The sequence below is a fragment of the Anser anser genome, assembly GCF_964211835.1.
Source record: "Anser anser genome assembly, chromosome: 1".
Taxonomy (NCBI): Eukaryota; Metazoa; Chordata; class Aves; order Anseriformes; family Anatidae; genus Anser; species Anser anser.
In genome coordinates, this window is record NC_139720.1 from 2,999,927 (window position 1) to 3,022,526 (window position 22,600).

Genomic DNA, 22,600 nt, shown 5'->3' on the forward strand with positions numbered 1-22,600 from the left:
CACCCATACAGGGCAGTGTAGGACAGCCTGGGCTGTCAGCCTGGCTGTTCAATATTTATCTAGCCTAGAAAGATGCTCGTGTGAGCGGTGTCATATTTAAGAGGTGTCTCCACTTAACTGGAGGTCAGAGTCCACACTCTGCTTGAGTGGTGGCATCGTTTCATAAAAAAGCTTTTTCATTAATTAAAGTCCCCTAACCTTGCATCGTGCTCAGGGTTTGGTGGAGAAGCATCATTTTTTTTCTGATCAATATATATTACCATATTTGCTAGAAAGAAGCTTCCACCCCCTCACTTAATTAGCAGATGAAAATAATTGTGTGCATTTGAAAGCGTTTTGTGCTTCTAATACCCATTAAGTAGATCAGAGTTGCAATTTTCCTGTTCTTAGGGACTTTTGGCCATATGAGTTACCCAAAGGGACATAAAGCATTGTTTGGTCTCATTCAAATGACATTTCAATAAATGCCAGGGGAAAATGATGATTCCGTACTGCCTTTCTTTTTCTTTTAAAGTTGACAGGAAGGGGATGAACTAATGAGAAATGCCCTATCCCATGGATCTGGAGTTTTAGGGCTGAGATTTCTACACAGTCTCCATGTGATTTTTCACAAGTCACTGGGGGCCACATTATGGCTCTTTGCAGCAGGGTCTGGCATTTATTTTTATGTAGCACCCTGGGCTACTCTTTCTGATGAGGTTTCCAGGCAGGAACAGGGTTATTAATTTACCCATGATATTAATGGGAGTGGGCAGGAGGGGAACTGTTTTGTCTCAAAACCCTTCCCCCTCTTCCAACTTTCAACACTTTGGGGAGCCTATAGGGGTTGTGGGCACTCAGCATCTGGGGGGACAACCTTGCAGGAGGACTCAAAGACCAGCAAAACTTTCTCCTTCCCTTCTGCTGGGCCAGAGTTAATATTCTTTTTTTCAATCCCTTCACACTGACAAACTAAAAATTAATTGCTAGTGCACATGAGAGGTGAATGAACAGGTGCCCAGAAAAGCATGACAGAATTATTGATCGGTTTTGCTTTAATTAAGTGCACCAGAGAGCTGGGATTGGTTTGGCCCCATGCTTGATGCCAGGAACATCACTGAGAGAACATGAAAGGATTGCTGCTGCCAAGGGATGATGGAAGTTACGTAAGGAATATAGAAAGCTGCTTTAATACTGGGTTCCTTAGAGGAAGCTGGGGCAATAGCCAATAACCATAAAACCAGTGGGGCAAAGCTGCAAACACTTTTTTTGAGGGGCATCCCTCAAGCACCTAGCTCTGAGAAGGGAGACCTTTAGTCAATGGAAGGCAAGCACGTCGGACCAGCAGCTGTGAGTCACCTGCCAAAAGGGCAGCAGGCAGCATTTTTCAGCCTCTTCCTGAAGTTGTCACCATCCAAACCACCCAAGAGGAAGGAATTTTGGGGAGGTCCACATTTCTGATTCCTGCTCCCTGCTGATTCACCCATTTGCTAAGACAAGCTGGGTAAGACGGTTAACCCTGGCATGCCTTGGCTTCCATGGTGGGCTGAAATAACCTCTCACAATAACAAACAGTGTTAAACAATCTTCTGTAAACCACGTCACGGTGGTTCCTGTCCTCACTCAGCAGAGCATGGGCCACCAGGACCAACCTCCCCAAAATCACCTCTTTGCTATATATATATCATAAGGGACTTGTCCACATCAAAACACCCCTGCAAGCCAAGAAGCTTAGGAGCCCAGAAGTGTATATCTAAAATACAGTGACTGCTTTTGTGCTGCATTTCAGGACAGACAGATGAATATCTGGTATTAGGAAGGGGTTTGCAAAAAACGAGTTACAGAGAACCTCTGCTGATCCTGACCCATAGAAGGATGATCTGTCTGTTGTACCTTGGAACTGTATTTCTATGCATGAAGCTCTTCTTATATGTAGGATGAAGATAATACAGAACCCAATTTCAAGATTTAGAAACAGTGAAGGATGGACTTCAAGTTTGATTATTAATTAGCTGAAGAAAAACAAAATGTAGATTACTTTCCTACATACATGAACATGACTGAAACCTCAAAGGTGATGTCCAAGTCTTGCAGTAGGAAGTTTCATCATAGCCTACGAAAGCAATAATGAAGAACCACAGGAGAACAGTAAAAGATGCAAAACAACGTCAGTCCGTTGGAGCTTTTGGCATATCCAGCATGGTGTTGCTACAAATATCAGCGTGATGCTACTGGAAACCTTTGAGCAGCATTAGGGTTGGGGTTTATACAGGAAACTGCACTAAGAAATTAAAAGTATCTAGGAGTCTTCATTGAAGCTAAGAGCATAGAGACCTTACAGAACAGTTGCAATCACATGTATGCGTTTGCTGTGACAGTGGCCCAAGTCTAGCACAGCATCAGAGTGCCTCAAGGTACAGAAGTGCTCATCTGGCAGAGATCAGCTCCAGCCTGGTTAAGCTGAAAGTGAATATCTGCCTGCATCGTCTAAAGCAAACTATACCTCTCTTTATATATGTCTGCAAAGAGGCTGGATTCCTGCACTACTTCTTTACTTTTGATGGCATTCTGCTTATTTCCGTGGTGCGTGTAAACTTGCAGCCTGTTCATAAAAAAATAAGATCACAGCATGGCCTCCTTCATATCTGCATATATATACAGACACACAGCGTTTCTCCCAGCATGCTGAATGAATAAATTCTGGAGTAATTTTTCATTGTTCCCTTTATAAGCTTCAAGGAAAAAAACCCTCAAAAGCTAATAAATAATTTATTCCAATGAAATTGCTGCCTACTATGCTGCATGCTGTACCTATGCTAGCTCAGGCAGCGCATGGGATCCTGGATATCTCTCGTGTATGGTGTTCTGTTATTTCTGCTTTTCTACTGGGAGAAGTCTCCATGTGTGTACATGTACATATGAGAGCAGGTAAATGTGAAGGTGAGAGAAAACAGAAAACAGTTTCTTTCAATCTATGCATGTTTTCTACATGCGTGCACAAATAGATCTTGCCCTCTATTTTAGATATGCAGGTTCCCTTTATTATCTAAGACAAATGTGGGATTCATTTTACTTCTTCAGAATAAGACTGATCACTTGTAGTCCATAAAGTTCCTGGGGAGTTTTTCTTTTTATCCCGAAAAAGCATTTGAAATAAGTCTGATGAACTTGTCCTCTTTATATATACACATGCAGACAGTGTAAACATGTGGTTTTTGTGTGGTTGACCATAATAATATGGTTTTGTGTGCTTACATAATTCACAGATTACAGTCTTGCTTACTGTGCACATATAGGTGTGTATATGGGGATGTGTGCTCTATGCACATGTGGGGGTCTAACCACAGGACACATAACTATACTGAAGTTATGCTACACAGTGTAATGAGGCACTAGGAAAAAGCAGAAGGAGAGAAAAGATGAATTCGTGTCTCTCTTGAGGGTGTACCTTATTAGAAGTACCAAAATAATGATGTTCAGGGCTGTCTTCCCAGCCTGCTATAAATGTTGAGGATCTAAGGTTAGCTGTGTGCTGACGTCTTACTCCGTGTTGCACAGTTTAAGCTGTAAGGCTCTGATCCACGTGGCCATAGCTAAAGGTTCTCTGCTCTCTTTGTAAAGCCTTATCCAAGACTATTGCAATATCATGGAATCACAGAATGGCTCGGGTTGGAAGGAACCTCAAAGATCATCTAACTCCAACCCTCTGCCATGGGCAGGGATGCCACCCACTAGATCAGGTTGGCCAAGGCCCCATCCAGCCTGGCCTTGAGCACCTCCAGTGATGGGGCACCCACAACTTCTCTGGGCAAACTGTTCTAGTGCCTCACCACCCTTACAGTGAAGAATTTCCTCCTAAAGTCTAATCTAAATCTATCCTCTTTTAGTTTATGACCTTTCCCCAATATTCTCAAAATATTCCCCATTATTGGTATTTGCACCCTGGTGAAATTCCTGCCTTATGCTGGGTCTTGGATCATGGAAATGGTCCCATGTCCTCAGTGGGATGGCTCACAGGGACATGATTTACACACAGGGCAGGATATGTGCTTCAAATACAAATGCATGCACAACCGGGGTGCTGGTCTAGGCTTTAAGAAACAGGGCTTTGCTCCCAACCCCCAAGGTGATTAATCGCTATTTCTGCTCTTTGTTATGCTGATTTGAAGAGATCAATGAATTTCATCTCCAATGCCTTGGAGCTCCTTTCTCCCTGCACTTTCTGCCACTCTTGTCCAGTCAGATTGGACCAAAATGTCTTTTGCTACTTGTCTGCGGCAGGGCTCAGCACAGTGGGACTCTTCTCTCAGCAAGGGACTCTTGCAATATAAATAAAATAGCACAGATAAATGATTGCTTTGCCACCGGGCTTGTTCAACGGCTGAAACTTAAATGAAACAACCCACAAATTCATGCAGACGCGCATGTAAAACAGCAAGTTGGGAAGAGCAATGCCGGAGCTCTTCCCTTGCTAATTCCAGCAGCTGGTTTACATTGGTAAAGACAGACTAAAACCCGAGGAAGGAGCCTGGGATGTGACATCCCTGCATGATCAGGTCTTAGGGAGATGAGACTATAGCTAGGGGAAAGGAAAAAGCGGGGAATAAGCAGGGCTCTGAGTCACTGTTGCTCTAGATTATTGCTGCCAGTTGCTCAGGCACGCTCCGTATGATTACCATTTCCAAGTGAGCCTGGATCTGTATTTCCCTTAATGTGCCACGGCTGCTTCTCCTGACCTCTTTCACGCCGCCTATTACCTCAGCTCCGCTTCCCCTCCTTTCTGATCGAATTACTAAAGCACACAGTGGAGTCTCTTGGCTCAACAAAATTTAATGACGGTGACAACAGAGGAGGATAATAAAGATAAATCAGCTGCTCCCAGGAAGGAAAGATGAAGTAACAGCAGAGTGAGTTAGATGGCTACACCATGGAGTGACCCTAGCCAGTGCATCGTCCTAGTCATCCCTTTCATCTCAATGTTTGCATTTCTTCTTCTTTTCAGGGGATTTGACAGGGAAGAGTAAAGAGGAGCGGGCACCGAGACACTAGAGACCTGGGCCATGTTTCTGTCTCAGGCACGTGCTCGCTGGGGATTGTGGGCACATCTTTCCAGCTCTTCTACATCTCCTCCCCCAGGCAGTAGGCTGAGAACAGAGCAGAAGTCTTTCACCGGGCAGGCTGTAAAGGACTTCAGCTGTGGGATTTTGATCTCAGCTGCAGCCCAGTGCACTAATGTGAGCCACACAGTTAGTAGAGGGAAATGGAAACTTCACTGTTTGTAAAGGAGCACCAGTGAGAGCATCTCCTTTCTCAATGTCCATAAATCCCTGGGCTCCTCAAATCGTGTTAATCCATCTTTTTTTCAATTAGGTGTTCTCATGGAGGCCAATGGAAGCAGGCTTATGTCTGTGTTTAACTAGGGAACGGTGCATGGCAGGAGAGCTGTGAGAGGAAGAGGGTTACAACTTGCCTTCCTCAACAGCCATGGTTGGATGAGACATCTAGGGCACCAGTGAACTGCACTCGAAGCGTGGGAGGCACAAGAGGGATCTGTCCTCCCAGGCATGGCAGGGGAGAAGAGGTGTTAATCAGATTGGATCGGAGCTTCACACCTCACCCAGAGCTCCTCAAATGGACAAACCAGCTCCTGGCTCTGCAATACCCAAGCCTACTTCTTCCACCTCCCTCCTGGAGACAAGCAGAGATACGGCCTCAAATGACTGTGCCTATTGCAATTGCTTTTCTGACATTTGCCATGTTTCCAGTTGTAGAGCATTTGCTGTTTAATGATAATGCCTAGAAAAAAGAAAAAAAAAGAAAAACAACAAACACCCTTCTAATTGCAATCACATTCCTCGCCTCTCCCCTCCCACCAGGTTGTTAAATTGTTAAATGTTTGCTGCATTGATCTCAACAGCTGAGCATGAAACAGTGAGCTGTAGTTGAGACCTCCTGTGAGCTCGATAAACTTAATGGACATCCTTGAGAACTTTAACTGGGAAGATTTAGCTCCTGAGGAAGAAGGAAGCAAACACCCGGAGCAGCTTTGTCTGCCTGTTGTACCTCATTTTGCCAGAAACAGCTGCTCACGCTGGGATTAGCTCAGAGGTTTGTACCGAGCAGAGGCTGACTCACAAGAACAAAATCAGGAGATCATTACATCTCCGTGCAGGCTCCAAGTGCTTCGGGCTGCGCGGGGAGAGCGGAAAATTAAGTGGAGCAGGAGCCCAATTTGCAGAAATGCTGTGAAAGTTTTGTGCCTGACAGAGGAGTGGGAGAAGGGAGAGCCTCGGCTCTGCAAGATGAGTGCTGCAGGTCTTGGGATGGAGCTCCAGGCTGTGGGATGGAGATGGTGGCTGAGCACACAGAGGTAGCTTGTCATAACATCTGTCATGCTGTTGTGCCTTCCGTTAACAGAGACAGTTTGATTAGGGTTCATATGAGACAGACAAATGAGAATTGATTATTTTACAAAGACCCTAATTACTCAGAAATTCAACATTGCTTCAGCATAGCATTGCTGCTTTGGGTAGCTATCTCCGTGTCCTATCCAGGGAGGTGGCAGAATCTTCACCCTCTTGTACATTTCCCTTCTAAAGGTAACCCCTGGGGTTAGTTTAAAAGCATTGGCTTGGCTGGGAAATTGGGTGGATGGGGTTGGGAAGCTGTGTTGGGTTAATTGTAAGAGGTGGTGAAACCTGTGAATGGAGAGCCTGTGCAGAATGAAGACAGCATCTGATGAGTGCTCTCCGTCCTTGGCTGACCATTGCCGTGAATAAGGCAATGATCCAACAGGACAATTTAATACGGTATGGATTTTCCGAGGACGTTTTAACAAAAGAGCAGTTACTGATTTAGCAACCAAATGTGGCTTTGTAAAGATGTATTTTCTAACGATGAGGAAAGCTCTGGAGGGAAGGAGAGAGGAGAAGGAGATCAGAAGGTTGCTTGGACAGTCCTTCCCCGTGAAGCTGTGTTTGTAACTCAGGGTCTCCTCTCTACTCATCCTGGTCAGAGGAAACTTGGTGGATGGAAGGAGCTCTGCAGCTGCTCCTGTAAGGGCTGAGCAGCCCAGAGGGCATCACCAGACAGGCTCTCACCCTCAGTTTAATGCTGACGTGAACTCAGGGTCACCTTTCTCTGTGTTTCTGTCTTTCAGGCTAGGACTTCCTCCCCCCTTCAGCCCTGTAACATAATAAACAATGACCCGAAATGATCAGTAAGCCCATTCCTCCATGGGTAAGTCATCACTGCCTGGAACAGAGCAGTCTGCACTTCCATCATCTGCTGATGGCTGCTGCAAAGTCTTTTGTTTTCTTTTCCTTTTTTTTTTTCTTTGCACTGCTCACAAAATAGCTAGTTAGAGTCATGGATCAATACCCAAACTACAAAGCACCAAGGACCATAAGAAATCCCCACTAAGGTCCAGACCTAGACTTCCTGCAGCAGGGTGTAGCTCCACTCAACCTGTCCAAAGATGGTGTTTATAAGCCATCCAAAAATACCTGCTGCCTTTTGCTGAAGTGTGACCACAACAGATTGGAGACAGCTTGAAATGCAGACACCTCCAAGGTGCCTTGTTCACAGCAGTGACATGTGAGACAGCCAAGTGATGGACCCGGAGCTCAGCTGAAACGGCAGGAGTGGGTTGAGCAGTGCACGATGACATTGCACGTTGGTGTGCTGTAATTAATGCTGATAAAGTGCAGTATATCCTTCAAAATCGGCTGATGACCTGTGTTTAACCACTCAGCCTCACCAGTTGTGGTTTACAGGAATGGTACGTACATACTGGCACCGTCTCTTTCTTCTCCAGTGGGGAAAGGGATGAAAGTTCGTGCTTCCCCTTTGTTAGGTCACAAAGTGTTATTTTGGGCACCTTCCAGAACCAATTCATTACTTGTCATCTTGCAGAGTGAGGGCAACGTAAGGCTCTGCCACGTGCTGTATTGATCCCTCAACTTGATTAGTTAGTATATCGAATACCCTTGCTTTTCTAATCTAATTAATGCAAGAGAAATACTCTGTGCTGGGGCCCGGAGTCACGTTCTAAGGGTAATCAGGGAGTAGGACTGATTAAAACCAGAAGGCTTCTGGGATAATTTATGGACTACTTGACACTGCTGGCAGGTTAGGCTACTTTGGAGGGCTCCGTGTGGTCTCAGGCTTGAAATTGCCTCTTTGGAGGGCTCCACATCTAGATCCATCCTCATCCTTCAGTTTGATGGCTCTGGGTTTGAGGGGGTCTGGGCTCCTGGGTGAGACACTGGTTTGGGGCTCAGGATAGCTGGTTTCTCTTCCCACCAGCAGTGGGGAAGGCTGTGCCAGAAAGGCAGAAAAGACATTTATTTTATGACCTTGAGAAAATCACCAAATCTCCTTTAGATTAGCTCTCATCCATAAAATGAGCATGAAACCACTTGGCCTTATTTATTTGGTTGCGCTTTCTCTTGGGCTGGCATGGTTTGATGAAGCTATACGACGCCAGGCACATGAGGACTTTGCTCTTGTTCAGGGACGGGTATGCAAATACAACTAGATAACTGAGATGTAGCTAAACTCCAGTTTGTCACTGGTTCAGCCCAGATCTTGGTGTTTCCGGACAAATGAATGCTCTGGATCAGTAGGTATAACTGGACTAGGGAAGGTGATAATACTTAATTGATCGCATGCATGATTTAATTTACTAAGTCCCACTGTGAGCTAAGTAATTGTCATGATTGTGTTTGTGATGAAGATGAAAAAGAGGCAGGAAAGTTGTCTTAGCCCCCTAAGGGGAATGTGTGCTGCAGACATCTCCTGGAGATGAGCTCAGCCCCAGGCACCTCCTAAGGTAGAGAGTTTGGAACTGGGTGGTCTCTAAGGTGCCTTCTGACCCAAACCATTCTGGGTTTCTGTGTTTGTATGAACTTCTGGGTGTGCAGTCACCTCCTGCAGCTCCCCTCCAGAAAGCAGACACGTCATGGAGGACAAGTGAGGAGTTTTAGGGTGGAAATCCAACACACTCAGTAGAAGTACCTGTCTTGAACGCTTCTGGGATCCACCAAAAAGTGGGACAAGAGTCCTGTCACCTGTGAGATGAGAAAGGTGCAAGGGGTGATGAGGTTTGGTCCAAGCTCTGCCTCCCCTGATTGCAATCTCACAGTGCTTGGGATCGAGTGAACATTTTTTTTCAGGGAATGGGGAGCAGGGGCATAGGGTCACTGATGGCAATGGCAGGGCCATTTATTCCAATTTCTTTCTTTTGCATATGAGTTTTCCCAGGTGAGAGCACAATGTACACAGCCAGTGGAAGGCAAGGGCAAGTTCAGCAGCCAGATGTAATTGCATTTTCCTCCACAATTGCCCCCGGGGCTGAGCCAAGGCCCTTCTGCGCCTGTCTCTCCCCTCACAATGCATCATAGCGAATTGGTGTAAAATTCAGTTAAAAGGCCACTCGCGGGTCTCAGCTGCTGCAACACAAATTGTGGATGAATTTTTTCCCCTCCTGTATACGCCTGACGGGTTTTGTCATTCAGCCCCATATGGCTGGGTTGCATTTCTTCTCTCAGCTTGGTCGTTGGTCTCTCATTACAGCCCTGCTCCCTGTGTGCGAGCCCTCACCGAGCAAGGCTGTGGAGCAGGCTCGGTGTTTTACAGCAGTGTCATTACAGGAGGATCTCTCTTCCTACACATGTAAAAGAGAGCCCAGGATTGATGGAGCCTTGGAGTGGGTAATCACAAATCCAGCTGCTCCGAGGTAGCTGAGAACGGAGATGGTGCAGGATGGGGGGGGAAAGGGGAGTGGGGTCTGGGGGAGCTCCACGGGGTACATTTATCGTTCTCTTGGCAGAGAGGTGTGATTTATATGGACAGAGCATAAATCCCGTTGGAGTTGTTGGAGACTCCATATGGGCAGCTGAGCTCTCGGGCCTGCTGTGGTGCTGGAAGCTGGGCCTGCAATGGTGCTACTGCTACTGCCTACCATCCCACCATCCTTCCCCTTGCCTTTTTTTTTTTTTTTCTCCAGTGTTTCACTGCTAGGTACTGTTCATCTTCTTGTACAGTGGTGCTGGCTCTTTTGGGGTGGGTGTGTGGGACTGGAAAGGGCAGTCTTGCTCTGCCGCCTTCAGGCTTCTCTACTGGAGCTACAGCATCTACTGGAAAACCTCTGTTTTCTCCTCACATTGCAAACGCTGAACTATTAACCTGGAACAGGTTCTGTTCTTGTGACTACCAAAAGACTTCATGGTCTTTTCTTTACTCAGAGGGCGGTGAGGTCCTGGCCCAGGCTGCCCAGAGGAGCTGTGGCTGCCCCATCCCTGGGGGTGCCCAAGGCCAGGCTGGATGGGGCTGGGGGCAGCCTGGGCTCGTGGGAGGTGTCCCTGCCACGGCAGAGGTTGGGATTAGATGGGCTTTGAGGTCCCTGTCACACAGGTGGGGTTGCCCTGTCTGAGCCAACAGTTGTCACTGTGCTTGTGTCACAAACACATCCACCCACATGGGTCTCCACCCTGCCCTACCTCACGTACCCCCACAGTCATCGGTCTCTTCCCTCTCTGTGTCTCACTGTCCTCATGCTGATGTTCGGTGGGCACAGCGTTTGCTTTCAGGGATGTTTGGACTCTTCAGGATATGAGGGTATGGCTGTTGTAAAGCATGGTACTGACTGCCCAGAGGTATGTTTACTGGGGGTAAGGGTGTTGTCATACTGGTTCATTCAGTTATGTGCTGTACCTCCAATAATATAGCCTGCAAGTCCTCCCTATATTAATTTTCATCCTGGCTTCTGATGGGAAGGTTTATCTACTTTTCCATAACCCTGGAGTAAAAAACAAACCACTTTTCCTTTCAGTCATCTATTCTGGAACCTGAAATAGTACATTTTCCATTATTTTTCCCCATCACTGCACGATCACTCTTCTCTGGATTTAGGCCATTCCTTGTGCACCCCAGTTTCCACTTCCAATTTCCAACTGCAGAATTGCTATTTGGTGAGAGTCTACAGACACGTATGTGGAGGGGCCCTAAGAACTTGGAATGAGCCTTGGAAATTAAATAATAAATGAAGACACTCCTCCCCTCCCCACACACACTACGTGTTGCTTCAGCAAACGTTGAATAAATCACAGAGCTGTGCGGTAATAAATCTTTCATGAGATTAGGGCCATCTGAACTTCAGCGATTGTGTGGGGAATGTATAAATTTCACATGCAGATATAGTGTAAAAAAAAATCTTTAGTTATTAACTTTGGAAACACTTGATGAGTTTTGATTCATTAAGTGTTTCACAGTCTTGTTAATTTAATAAGTACCGATGAGGCTGTAATGTAAGACAACAATCAGTAATTTGGAGGGGGGAAATAATAAAGTAGTCATTACACAGCAGAATGTTTAATCAAAGAATGTGGAAACTTACAGTTTCACATTAATTTGAAAAGGTTGGAGATTTAAAATTAATATTAGCTCTGACACAGGGAGGCTTTCTCCACAAGCACATAGGGCTTACATAATTGCTCAGAACAGAATTAAAATGCCTGTAATTTTAATGGCTTTACCTTCTTTAACTGGATCCCCAGGCTCCATAGGTAGAATAGAAATAGAGCTAAAGCAGTTGTGGTCCTTCAAATCCCCAAGTAAAACTCACCTGTGGAGAGGAGGCCACCTGTAGCATCAGGGTGACAAATCACAACGCAATTAGGCTCCTGTTGAGGAGAGCACTTAAGCACCTGCTTAAATGTAAGCAGGTACTGAAGTACCGCACTGAACGGGAATATACGTAGGGAGGGGGTTAAGTACTTTATTGAATTTTGGACTTCCAAACATATTGACAATTCACAGCCTCAGCAGGGCTAAATGGGATGTTCAGGGGAAACTTGGGTATTAATTCTGAGTGCTCCTCATCCTTGTCCCATTTCTGGTTCCACCAAGCCTTACTTTTTTAGAGTTACCTTGTGTCTCCTGCAGCATCATTTCTCTTCATTGGCTGTCTCTTGCCCTGTGGCTGGTCTATAACTTATTTTGGGTTAAACCTGTCAATTTTAAGCCAGAGAAACTAAGAGAGAAAACAAGGTTTCTGCAGAACTCTTCCTGTTGATCCCCCGGTAATTCTGAGACTCATTCCCAAATGTCAATAGAATAAGAGACATCTGTGGAGACCTCAGATATGGGTGTTGTGATGGCTGATGTTGGGCAATGTTCTTTGCTTGGGAGAAGATTAAAAAAATCTCATTCTGGAAGAGATCTGAAGACTAACCACAGGTATTGGAAACCCGCCTACAGATCTGCTTGCAAACGGTGTGTTTGCTCAGCGTATAGCAAATATGCCCCAATCCCCAACAGAAATTGTCAAATATTTGGCGTTGTTCCACAACCGGGTGTAAGAAAGGCCATATGCAGATAGAGCTGTCAAGTAGTTGAGAAGAGCGAATCCACCAGTCTTCACAGTTTTGTTCTTCACTGATCTCAGTCCACTAATCTGGTAGTGTGAAGATGATATCGCAGAAGCCATCATGACACCTTCATTGAGCAAATGTGTGTTTACACGAATTGTGGTGGCGTTTCTGAAGCCGTAGGGATGTGTGGAAGTCATGTTTTGCTTTGACAACATAGGGTTTGCTCATCTCAGCTGAAGTTCTTGGATACCTCTTCTAGAATCATACTCAGAACCTAACAATATATAGAGAAAACACCGATCATTCATCATTCATTAAACCATCACTCCTTATTCTCTGAGCTTGGAGCTATGTAAGAAATTTGGGAGTTTTGGCAGTGATAAACAAACTGATATTGACTTTGATATTCTTCTGGTGTCCTGTGCTTGAATGAAAAGAGCTGTTAGGAAACTGAGACTTATCAAGTGAGATTCGACTCACCTATGTCCTCCATGGGGAAATCTCCATCTGACTTGTCAGCTGAGATCCAACTGAGTCATTCTTACACCATGATCCATCTCATGGGATGTCTATACGAGGAAAGCCAGCTGTGATCCAGCTTGGAGACCACCATTAGCAAGCTCAAAAAGTGACCTAATTAGATGAATTTCAGGCCTTCACAAGCATTCTCTTTGCTGCCATGCATGTCCCTTTGGACTCCTGAATACGGAAAGGAGTTAGCTCTGATAAAGCAGGAGCAGAAACCCTGCCCAGTTTCCAACGCTCTTTCATTGTGCTTCCAGTATGCAAACATTCAGCTTGAGTTTTTGTGTGAAAACACACTTTGTCCTCTGTAGAAACTAACTTTTTTCACTCTCTCTGGGAAGCAGTGAAGAAAATCTTCATTGTATTCTGGAAATAGAAAATCCTGCTTGAAACTAAGTTGGTCTGTTTGAAAAAGCCTGTTAGCTGGTTTGGAAAAATATGTAGTATGTATGTATTTACTTTTGTGGAACAAAAACAACCAAGAGGACAATTAATGGGAACTCGATCTTCATTGTGCTAGATGCAAATGCTTGATGCTATGCAGACTTTAATCACATTTCTGTTTTCTCCTCCACTGGACATGTATGTGGATGACTGTGACCAGCAAAATGCATGCTGTGGCCTCTTGAAGTGGACACTCTTAATATCTTCATTGGCTTAGTATGAGCCATTTGTACATGTTCCTTGGTCTGTCAGCAGGTTCAGAGCTATTTTCCTGCATCTTGGATGCACACTTCATCTTCCAGGCTATTGGGTTAAGGGCCAGTGTCTGTCCCATCTTTAAACCTTATCTGCTCATTTTTCCCTTCTTTAGAGAAATAAAATTATATATATATATATTTTACAGATCACTTAAACCATTTTTGTTCTCTGTTTTAATATTATTTTGGTAAGGAGAGGAGAAAAAATTAGTTTGTTTTTTTTTGTTGTTGTTGTCTCAGTTTGATCCCAATCGATGGCTGTATTTATTGAGGACTGGCAGACATAGCAAAGGAAGAATTGCTTGCTGTTAGCTTTTCTTCTAACTTCTACTCCTGAGGAGTTGTAACCTTTTCCCATCTTTTGCCATTATATCCTGCGCCCACTGCACACTTTTGCTCCGTGTTTTTCATCCAATTTTCATTGGTTGCACCCTTGGATTTACAGGCCAGACTTTTTTAAAAGATTCACATTCTTTCGACTGAAGTCCTCACTACAACTTTTTAATGGTTACATTTATTATGTACTTTCACGGCACCAGGAGCTGAATAATGATAAGGAAGCAAAGGTGCCTAATATTTATAAGGCTATTGCAAGCTGCCATGTATCCTCATGTGGCTATTTGCACAGCAAAGAGGCTTATTTGGGGGTGAATATTCTATTAAGTGGTTTCCAAATATATCTGTGTGGATGGATGGATCATTCGTGAATTGTACTAATTTTCCCGCAAAGGAGAAAAGCAGATTTTCCAAAATGAACCGAGGGTCTGATTTTTACAATGCTCTTTCACCAAAGGAGGTACAGGGATGGAAGGAGAGGGCTGGAAGCATGTGGCTGTATGAAAGACCTGCAGGGAAGTCTTGCACCTTGTCTGGTGGAAGGATGCTCCAACCTCAGAGTGCTGAGGGAGTTGTGTGTCACACCAAGTACCAGGCATAGCCAAGAGCTACAAACAGCCAGGAGCTTCCAAACCCAACATCTCCCTACATCCTCCTTCCCAGGAGTGGATGCCTGGGCCCTTTTCATCCCAGCCTTATGCAGCCTGTGTGCAGGAGCAGGGATGTATTTAGATCACCCACAACGTGCCAGCTCGGCTCTTTGATCCCCAGGGAAGCAGCCACGAGCTGGTAGGGCCATGGACCAGGGGATTTTTCAAGCACTGTGCTCAGCCATGCCATGCAGTAACTGGATGCTGCGATGACTCGGAGCGTAGCAGTCATGCTACTGATCAGGATAGCTGTTCCTGAGAATATTTGCAAAGCAGACGCTGGCCTGGAATTAACTCCATCTGTTTCAGAAGCAGGGAGTGTGCCGTGTGTGTTGTATAATGCCAGGGATTTCACGCCGAGCTGAGCAGTCCCAGCTCACTTTCCAACAAACTCTGCCTTCCTCAAGTTACTGCAGGACAGCTGTCCGAGCGAGAGCAGTCTGGTTTATGCTGGACACACAGAACTGGCCAGGCTGGCAGGGCTTTCTTGATCACACCCTGCAGGAATTTCTCAAATCCTTCAGCAGCCCCAAGCCACGTTCCTCACACCAGCTGTGATGACTTCGAGGGGACAGTAAGCAATCCCAACTGCAGCTCTTTGGCACTGCCAGACCTTTTCTCTACAGCCAGCGGAGAAAAGTAGGGACTGCCTTCAAACCACCTATTATATATGTTTCAAAAACATTTTTCATTATTGTTTCTCTCTGTCAAGGAGCCAACGTCTGGCATTTTGGGGCAATGGGATGACTGAATGGATCATCAGTGTCACCAACTTGGATGTTACGCATCCAGCTGTGGCTCAGGCACCACGGTTCCTCCACCAGCTCCCAAGGTGGTACGGAGATGCCATAAGACATAAAATGGACTTATGAGATGCTGTCCATAAAATGGACTTACATCATGGACCACAAGATGTCATAAGGCCATAAAACGATCTTATTTCAGTGAATGAAGCACCATCCATGGCATACCTGGTTCTGTTGATGACTTAGTTTTCCTGGCTGCACTGTCACCATTTACTAGACAAGGTTCTTGTAACACTCCTCAATTCTAAGTCATTTTTTTTTCCCATCTTCGTCTATTTTCCCCCCCTCTCTCTTGAGAATCTCTCTGCAACCCAGAGATGTACAGTGACAGAACTTGCAGAAGAGACCCCTGCTATTCCCTAATAGGTTTTAAATGTTCCAGACATCATCCACTAACAAGCTTTGGCATTTTCCTGTGGGTTACCACAGCCCTCCATGGTAAGACTTGTAAGTGATGACACTGCAGAGGCACTAGAGTGCTCTGCAGTGCTGTGGGTCATCTTGCAGAGCACTGGTGGTCTGTGGACCCCAGGTTCAGAGCTGCAGCTCTATTCTATCCCAAAGGTCATCATCCACAAACACTACAAGCAAGTAGCGGGTGAATCAGGGTGTCTGCATGTGAGCTACTTTGTGATTTTTGCTCATCTTTATACCAGTATGTCCCCTGGAGCCACAGCCTTTGGCTAAAATCACCACCACGATGATCTGCAGGAGAGGTTTGGTAGGCTTCTGTAACACAGAAGGCTGCAGTGGTGGTAGTTGGTGGCATTAGCAGAAGAAAAGAGACATCAGCAGAAGAAAAGAGATGTGTCAGATATGTCCTGGCCAGATCTTGTCAGAATTAGGGAGAAGCAATGAAACTACTCAGCTGACACAACCCAGCGATGTGCTAAAATGCAATGCAGCATGTAGTTACAGTTAATAATTAAACAAAGCAGAAAAAATAATCTGTGTACCACAGGCAAATGTGTGGGAAATTCTCTGTATCTTCAACTGTCAGCTAATTTATTTAGGGAAAACGATCTAAATAGAAGCATTACCCTCTAGTAGATCTAATAATCAGCTAATATGTCTGGGAAAGACAGACGTGCATTCAGAATTGGAAACCTCAGGGTATTCAAGTCTAACCCAAACTGTGCCTGATTTTTTTTCAATTTAGAGTTTATCTAATACAAGACTGTGGTTTGCTCTATTCTGTTAATATCTTGTGCACAAAGAAACTGAGATATAGAGGAGCAAGAAGTGTGCTGGAGCTGGGTGATGGGCATCATTCAGGTGGGAGCTGGATCTACACAGCCTGAGTTCCCATGGGGGTCCAGGACACCACAGCCTGCACTAAAAAAACACCCGTTTCTATCGTTGCATTGATCCTTCGGTCACTCTAGGAACTGAATGCATTCAGGAGGTGAGAGATGAGATGGAAGTGCAGCACCCTGCCTTCCCAGGGTAGGTAACCTCCAGCTGCTCTGATCACATTCACATCTGGATCTTTTGTTGAAAGGGGATCCATACCTTTATCTTTTGTTGTTTTTTTTTTTTTTCTTGTTCATATTCATAACTTCCTCTTCTACCCATTTCTCCCCATCTCCTCTCCTCCTCCTGACACATTGCTCATAGCATGTTTTGGAAGGAGTGAGGCAGTGAGTGAAGGCTCAGTCAGCTTCGTGCGTGAAGAGCTTTCCAGACTGCTGTTTTTGCTGTCCGTGTCCTGGAGATTAGATGCAAGATGGATCTTCTTTTGTCTGACCTGTTTGGGAAACTTAATGTGCAGCCACATAAATTATTCTCCCTCCAGGCAGGGAAATGTCGCTCTGTGTCTCTGCTGGTGACACAGGCATATTTACAGGGTTCTTCTTTCCAGACAGCATTTTGAGGGGACTCTCTGCTACCAAGTACCCATGCATCCTCCCAAGCTGGAGAATTCATGAGATCCTAAGTGCTTTGCACACACATGCATGACACTATCTGTAGTGTGCGTAGTGAATTTTATTTTTACAAAATCCATGTGATATGGAAAGCACGCCTCAATGTAGATTGCAAATAGAGGATGAGTGCGTGACACAGGGCATGTGCTCATAAAATACACAGTGTATTCTCTCTGCAAAGCATGCAGCACACAGTATTTTGTATAACACAGCAAATGCAGTGCAAGCATAGCGTGTTGATAGAGCTGTGCCTCGCCAGGACAGCGTGCACCTCGTTTCTGCATCTCGTGCTCCTTGTGTGAATGTGTGCATAATGGCCTGCAGCTGCACGCCAACATCCTGCCTTCAAGCACAAAGTGACTGAAGGGAAATGCGTCTTGTCATGAATGTGACACTTGTTTGTATACACATAAACGTACCATGTGCCTCATTACGTGATGGGAGAGACACATCGCACGTGTACATCAAACGCACATAATGCGTGTCTCACGCACTCGTACAGCGTGTACATTTAGAAAGCTATATCCATAACACATATTTTTACAGCAGGCGCACGAACAGATGCCCGGTACATATGGATATATATCACAAGCACAACACACATACAGAATGGGCACATGATGCTGGGCATAAGGAAGGCTCTGGCTCTTTTCCCCTCTCTGCAGAGGAAGAGCCTTCTCGGCGTGAGCTTGGTTCTCTTTTATTAGTTTTCTGGGAAAGGCCATGCGTTACAGATGTCAACTTATGTTGCATGGCACGTTCCTTGCCTTTACTTAAATAACTGCCCCTAAAAAAATCATTTGTCTTGGAGGTGTTTTTACGCAGAACGGGAGATTGTAAGCCTGAAGTGGAACACATAAAAATAAATCACAGGGCAAATGGTGAGTCATGCATTAAAATATGCTGGAAGTTGGGTTTTCATTTTAATAGTCTGGGACAACATGCACATGCCAGTGCTTCCAGTATGGCCAGAGATGCCTGACTTGTCCAAAGAATCATGCCGCTTTGTTTGTCTCTTCTTATGCCCAGTCCTTTCCTTTAAGCCCAAGAGCACTGTCTGCCTCTGTTAGTGCCCAATGTCCATTTGAAATTTGTCTAATCAAATACTGTGTATAACTGGTGGCTAATTTGGTCTGCCAGCTCTTTCTTTCCATTGACTGCGTTGGGAACCAGTGTCAGGCAGCCCTGGCTAAGCACTGCTGTGAGTCTTCTGTCAAGAAAAAGTACAAAAAGTGATGTTCAAGTCCAACTTGGGTGCCACACCAAAACCTAGACAACCCCAGACACTTATATTAGTTAATTCCAGGGTGCATTTTTATACTGATTTGTTTATATTTGCCCAGCATTTTATGTGGATGTTGTTATATCTGTTTAATCATGGCGTGTACATCCGTATAGTTGCTATTGAATGATCCAGAGAACTAGTTCAGCTAATAAAAAGAGCTTAAAACTAAAAGCCAACAAACAATGTCCTGGCTTAATTGTGCTAGTTAATTCAAATTGATATAACTCTTGAATGTAGACAAATCCAAAGTATTGAAACTTAGCTTCTTCTGCAGACACAATAGGTGGGCCCATCTGTATTGTTACATGAGCATGATGACACTAAACTCAAAGGACTTATATCACTAAAATTTTGTTCCATTTTGTGTAAACACCAGTGATGGAGGTCACATTTTTACCATCTTGTTCCAAGAGGACCAACCATTGAAAATCGAGATTTGAATTTTAACACCCGCAGGAACAAAGTTTTCCTTTATTTTTGATGGTTTCTTATATTTTTACTGAGCAGAATGAATAAATAGAAAATTGCAGAAGAGAAAATAGAAAAAAATGCAGAAAATTTTGTCCTAGGACAGGGGTTGAGAGCACTTTTGTAATCAGCAGTTGCAAAAGCAGTCCTTCATGCTTTATATCTTGTCACCAACACCTCGAGTATATCAGCATTTTGGAGTTCGCTGCAGCGCGTGCCTCGGGGAATAAACGCAAGGATACGGCTGAAATGGGGATCTATATATAACTCATCTAAGGAACGCACAGGCTGTAACTTGTCAGGTATTTTCTCTAATGAAGGTTGATCTCGGGGAAGTCAGCACCAGGGAGATCTGCAGGCCAGATGCTCCAGCACACAGTCCAGGGCTGGGAGATTTAACTCTGTAGTTGACCCCGTGGCAGCTCCACGTGCCCCGTTGGGGCACAGGCACGTTGGATGAAGTTCTTTGCAGCTTCTCCCTGCTGGGGACCTGCAGTTGTCCCAGCCCAGGACTTTGCTGCACTTGGCTAAAGACTTGCTGATGTAGGTCTTGCCACTTCTCCACATCAGAGCTGCACTCCAGCTTTGTGGCCAGTGGAGGTTCAGGTCAAATCAATTGTGTTGCAGATTGGCTCCCATGGGCAGGATCAGATTTGTTTCTCCTAGAGGTCATTAAGGAATAGCCTTTTGTGGAGGGAGGTATGTTTAATAATCAGTGAGCTCTGGAAATCAGCGATGGGTAGAAGACAGTTAATAACTCTCTCTCATGGGAGAAGGAAGTTCCCATTTTTACTTAGCACAAGAAAAAAATACAAAGGACCCTACTGTCAATGAAACTGAGCCTGATTTCCCATTGTGCTGAGTGACCTTGGTGGAAATATAGAAAACCAATTCAATAGTTAGGTCATTACAAGAATGCAAGAATTCGCATCCTTGGACCTCACTGACCTCACCTCCGTGTTGACCTTGGCCTTGGTCCTTGGGCTTTGCTATTACTGTCTTGAACTGTTTACTCTCATCTCATGCTCATCTTTCTTCTTCTTTCAATTCTGCCTTCTGTGTCCCTTTTTCCCTTCTTTATAGTGCCACTGTTCTGCTCTGGTACCTAAAGATTACCTGTATATCCCACATACAGCTCAGCATTGGCAATCCAGACAGGTTAGTCCTCGGGAGTCCTGGGGTGGTATCAACTACATAGGAATGGGTCCAGGAGAAGCTGTTTTCCAGGCATCTTGTCTAAGTACCATGTTGTAAGGGCCCATTCCTTGTCCCTCCAGCTGGTATAGCTTTGAGCAATACCTTTCATTTGTGCACTCATTTCTCTAAGTTAAGCTTTTTCTTGCTGGCATATTAATTCCTTCTGATTTTTTGTGGCTTTATTTATTTATTTATTTTTATTTTTTTCCAAGCAGATGAAGCATTTTCTGGCTGAATACTGGAGTGCTTGTTGATTGGTGTTCAATATAATTGCCCTTATAACTTAGGCACTTTCCCATTACAGCCTAAGCAAACCAGAAAGAAAAAAAATCAATGATGAGTATCTGATAGGCAGCTAACACAGAATTAATCATGTAATAGGTTGACTAATGCTTATGACTCTTGGAGTTCTAGCTGAGTTTGCCTCCGTCTGTGTTGAGACAGACCAACTCATGTCACCAGTGAGATCCTTACCTGGCACGAAACTGTCCAATATAGCAGGATCAGGATTGAGAATTATACGGTGCCTCCATTTCAGTCACCTCAGGAGCTGTTCTTTGTTCCCCTCTCTGTCTTCCAGACTTTGTTATTTAACCAGCAAATTTGAATCAGGTGGATGGTGGGTTAGGGTCTAGGTATCAAAATGAATGCATCCATATCAATTAATTAAAAGAAGATTGAGGATTTTCATTGGCAAGCATTTCTCCTTCACTTAACTGAATTTGAACTGAAATCCTTGCCAGCTTATTTGTGCAAACTTGTAGGAATATCTGGGCAGCACTTGTCCTTTCTGTAAAATGATATTTTTTCCTATTTGCTATGCTTTTCCAGAAGTCCTCCAAAGTTTTTTGGGGAAATATGAGCAAAGTCCAGGTGAGAGTATTAAATAGGTAAGGCTATACCAGGCAGCTGGGGTCCAGGAGTTTCGCTCACTGTCCTCTGCCTCTGACCCAATTGTCAGCACCTAGTACATGGAAATTACGATTATTTAACGTCCAGAGACAACTGGGAGAGTGCTCAGGAGGATGTTCATGTAGAAAACATGCAGGCTCCTGTGTTATGTTGTCTGCCTACGGTCTCCATTCTCCATCTGCTGCACTGCCTCCCATTATGCAAATGAAGGAAGCTTGCTTAAGGTTTATTTCTTAATTTAATAAATTTAATTTAATAAATCTGAACGTAATACATTTCTACTGAATGAAAGGGTAGCTTATCACATAAAATAGCATCAGCTGTCAGACAGCCCCGCTTGTTCTCTAGCATCTCAGACTGCTTGAGGGTTTGTTTTTAAGAAGGCAGGCATTGCTTTGCCAAATCAGATCTGTAGTCCAGCTATGCCTGTGTCTTCCTCCTGATCATGGCCAGAAACAAGAATTAACTGACCTGTCACTAAAATGGAGTCAGGATGAGGACCAGATGTCTGTAGTGCAGTGCAAGTCAGAGGAAGTTACGTGCAGTATCACACTGTATGTGGTTTTCTGGTTGGGACAGCAGTGTCACATCTTGTTGATCTCCCCCGTCTGTCCCTAAACATCAGATTTCCTTTTGCAGAATTAATTTCCTGGTGCATCCCGCCAAATTCTGAATGTGCAATATACCAGAGGAAGGTATTTGAAAGGGCCTTCTTTTCGGACATGAGTTGAGATAACTTGGCTTGGTGATTCCTATTTCCTGAGGATGTTCACAGTATCTGATGAGATTTCAATACTGCAAGGTGAGAGTGCGCTAATCACCTTGTTTGATCTTCTGCAAAACAAGCAGAAATTAAACCAGGGAGTTCCCTGAATTAACTCTTCTTTGAAACAGATCAAAGGGATGGGAGACAGTCCGATCTTTCTAAAAACAGCAATGTGTCTTCATGAGGGGACACATTAAGCTATCCATTCTGGGCTAGAAAAGACCTATCTGGGCAATGAAGTTCAATACAGTTCTTGCACTGATGGCATCTCTTAGTGCATGATTTAAACACAGAATCCAAAGGCATCCTGCAGAGGAGGTTCAGCACCTAAGAGGAGACCATGATGTCCTGCTTCAAGGAACCCTAAAGGAGTTTAAGATTTCTGCAGAGAGGACTTCACTGATACTGCTGTACATCCTGGATGTTCAGCTGTGGGTAGTAAAATATAGTCCCCATACTTATATAAGTATAAAGGACTGAAAATGATAAAATATACCAAAAGTTTCCCTAGGATATAAGGAGGATATGTCCTTCAAGTGAAGAAGGAAATCAAAATGGATACTAAATTACTGAAGCTTTGGTAAAAGCCAAGAGGAAAGAAACAATTAATTGGACTCTCATTATTTGGACTCGGTTCCTGCAAGGATGACTATTCTGAACTGCCTGCAGCACCAGT

At 44.5% G+C, this 22,600-nt stretch overlaps 1 protein-coding gene and 1 long non-coding RNA gene across 14 annotated transcripts in view; both read left to right on the top strand.

Annotated features, from left to right (window-relative positions):
• Nucleotides 1–22,600, top strand: part of PLXNA4 (plexin A4) — a 423,229-nt gene that overhangs the window by 223,091 nt on the left and 177,538 nt on the right. The window lies entirely within an intron of this gene.
• LOC310887611 lies at nt 3,936–7,812 on the top strand. Of its 4 annotated transcripts, XR_014575759.1 has the most exons (4): nt 3,938–4,886; nt 4,982–6,578; nt 7,139–7,218; nt 7,336–7,812. It is a non-coding gene; the product is annotated as an uncharacterized lncRNA (long non-coding RNA). The 4 variants fall into 4 exon arrangements; XR_014575757.1 differs by having other exon boundaries at nt 3,936–6,578; XR_014575758.1 differs by having other exon boundaries at nt 3,936–6,349.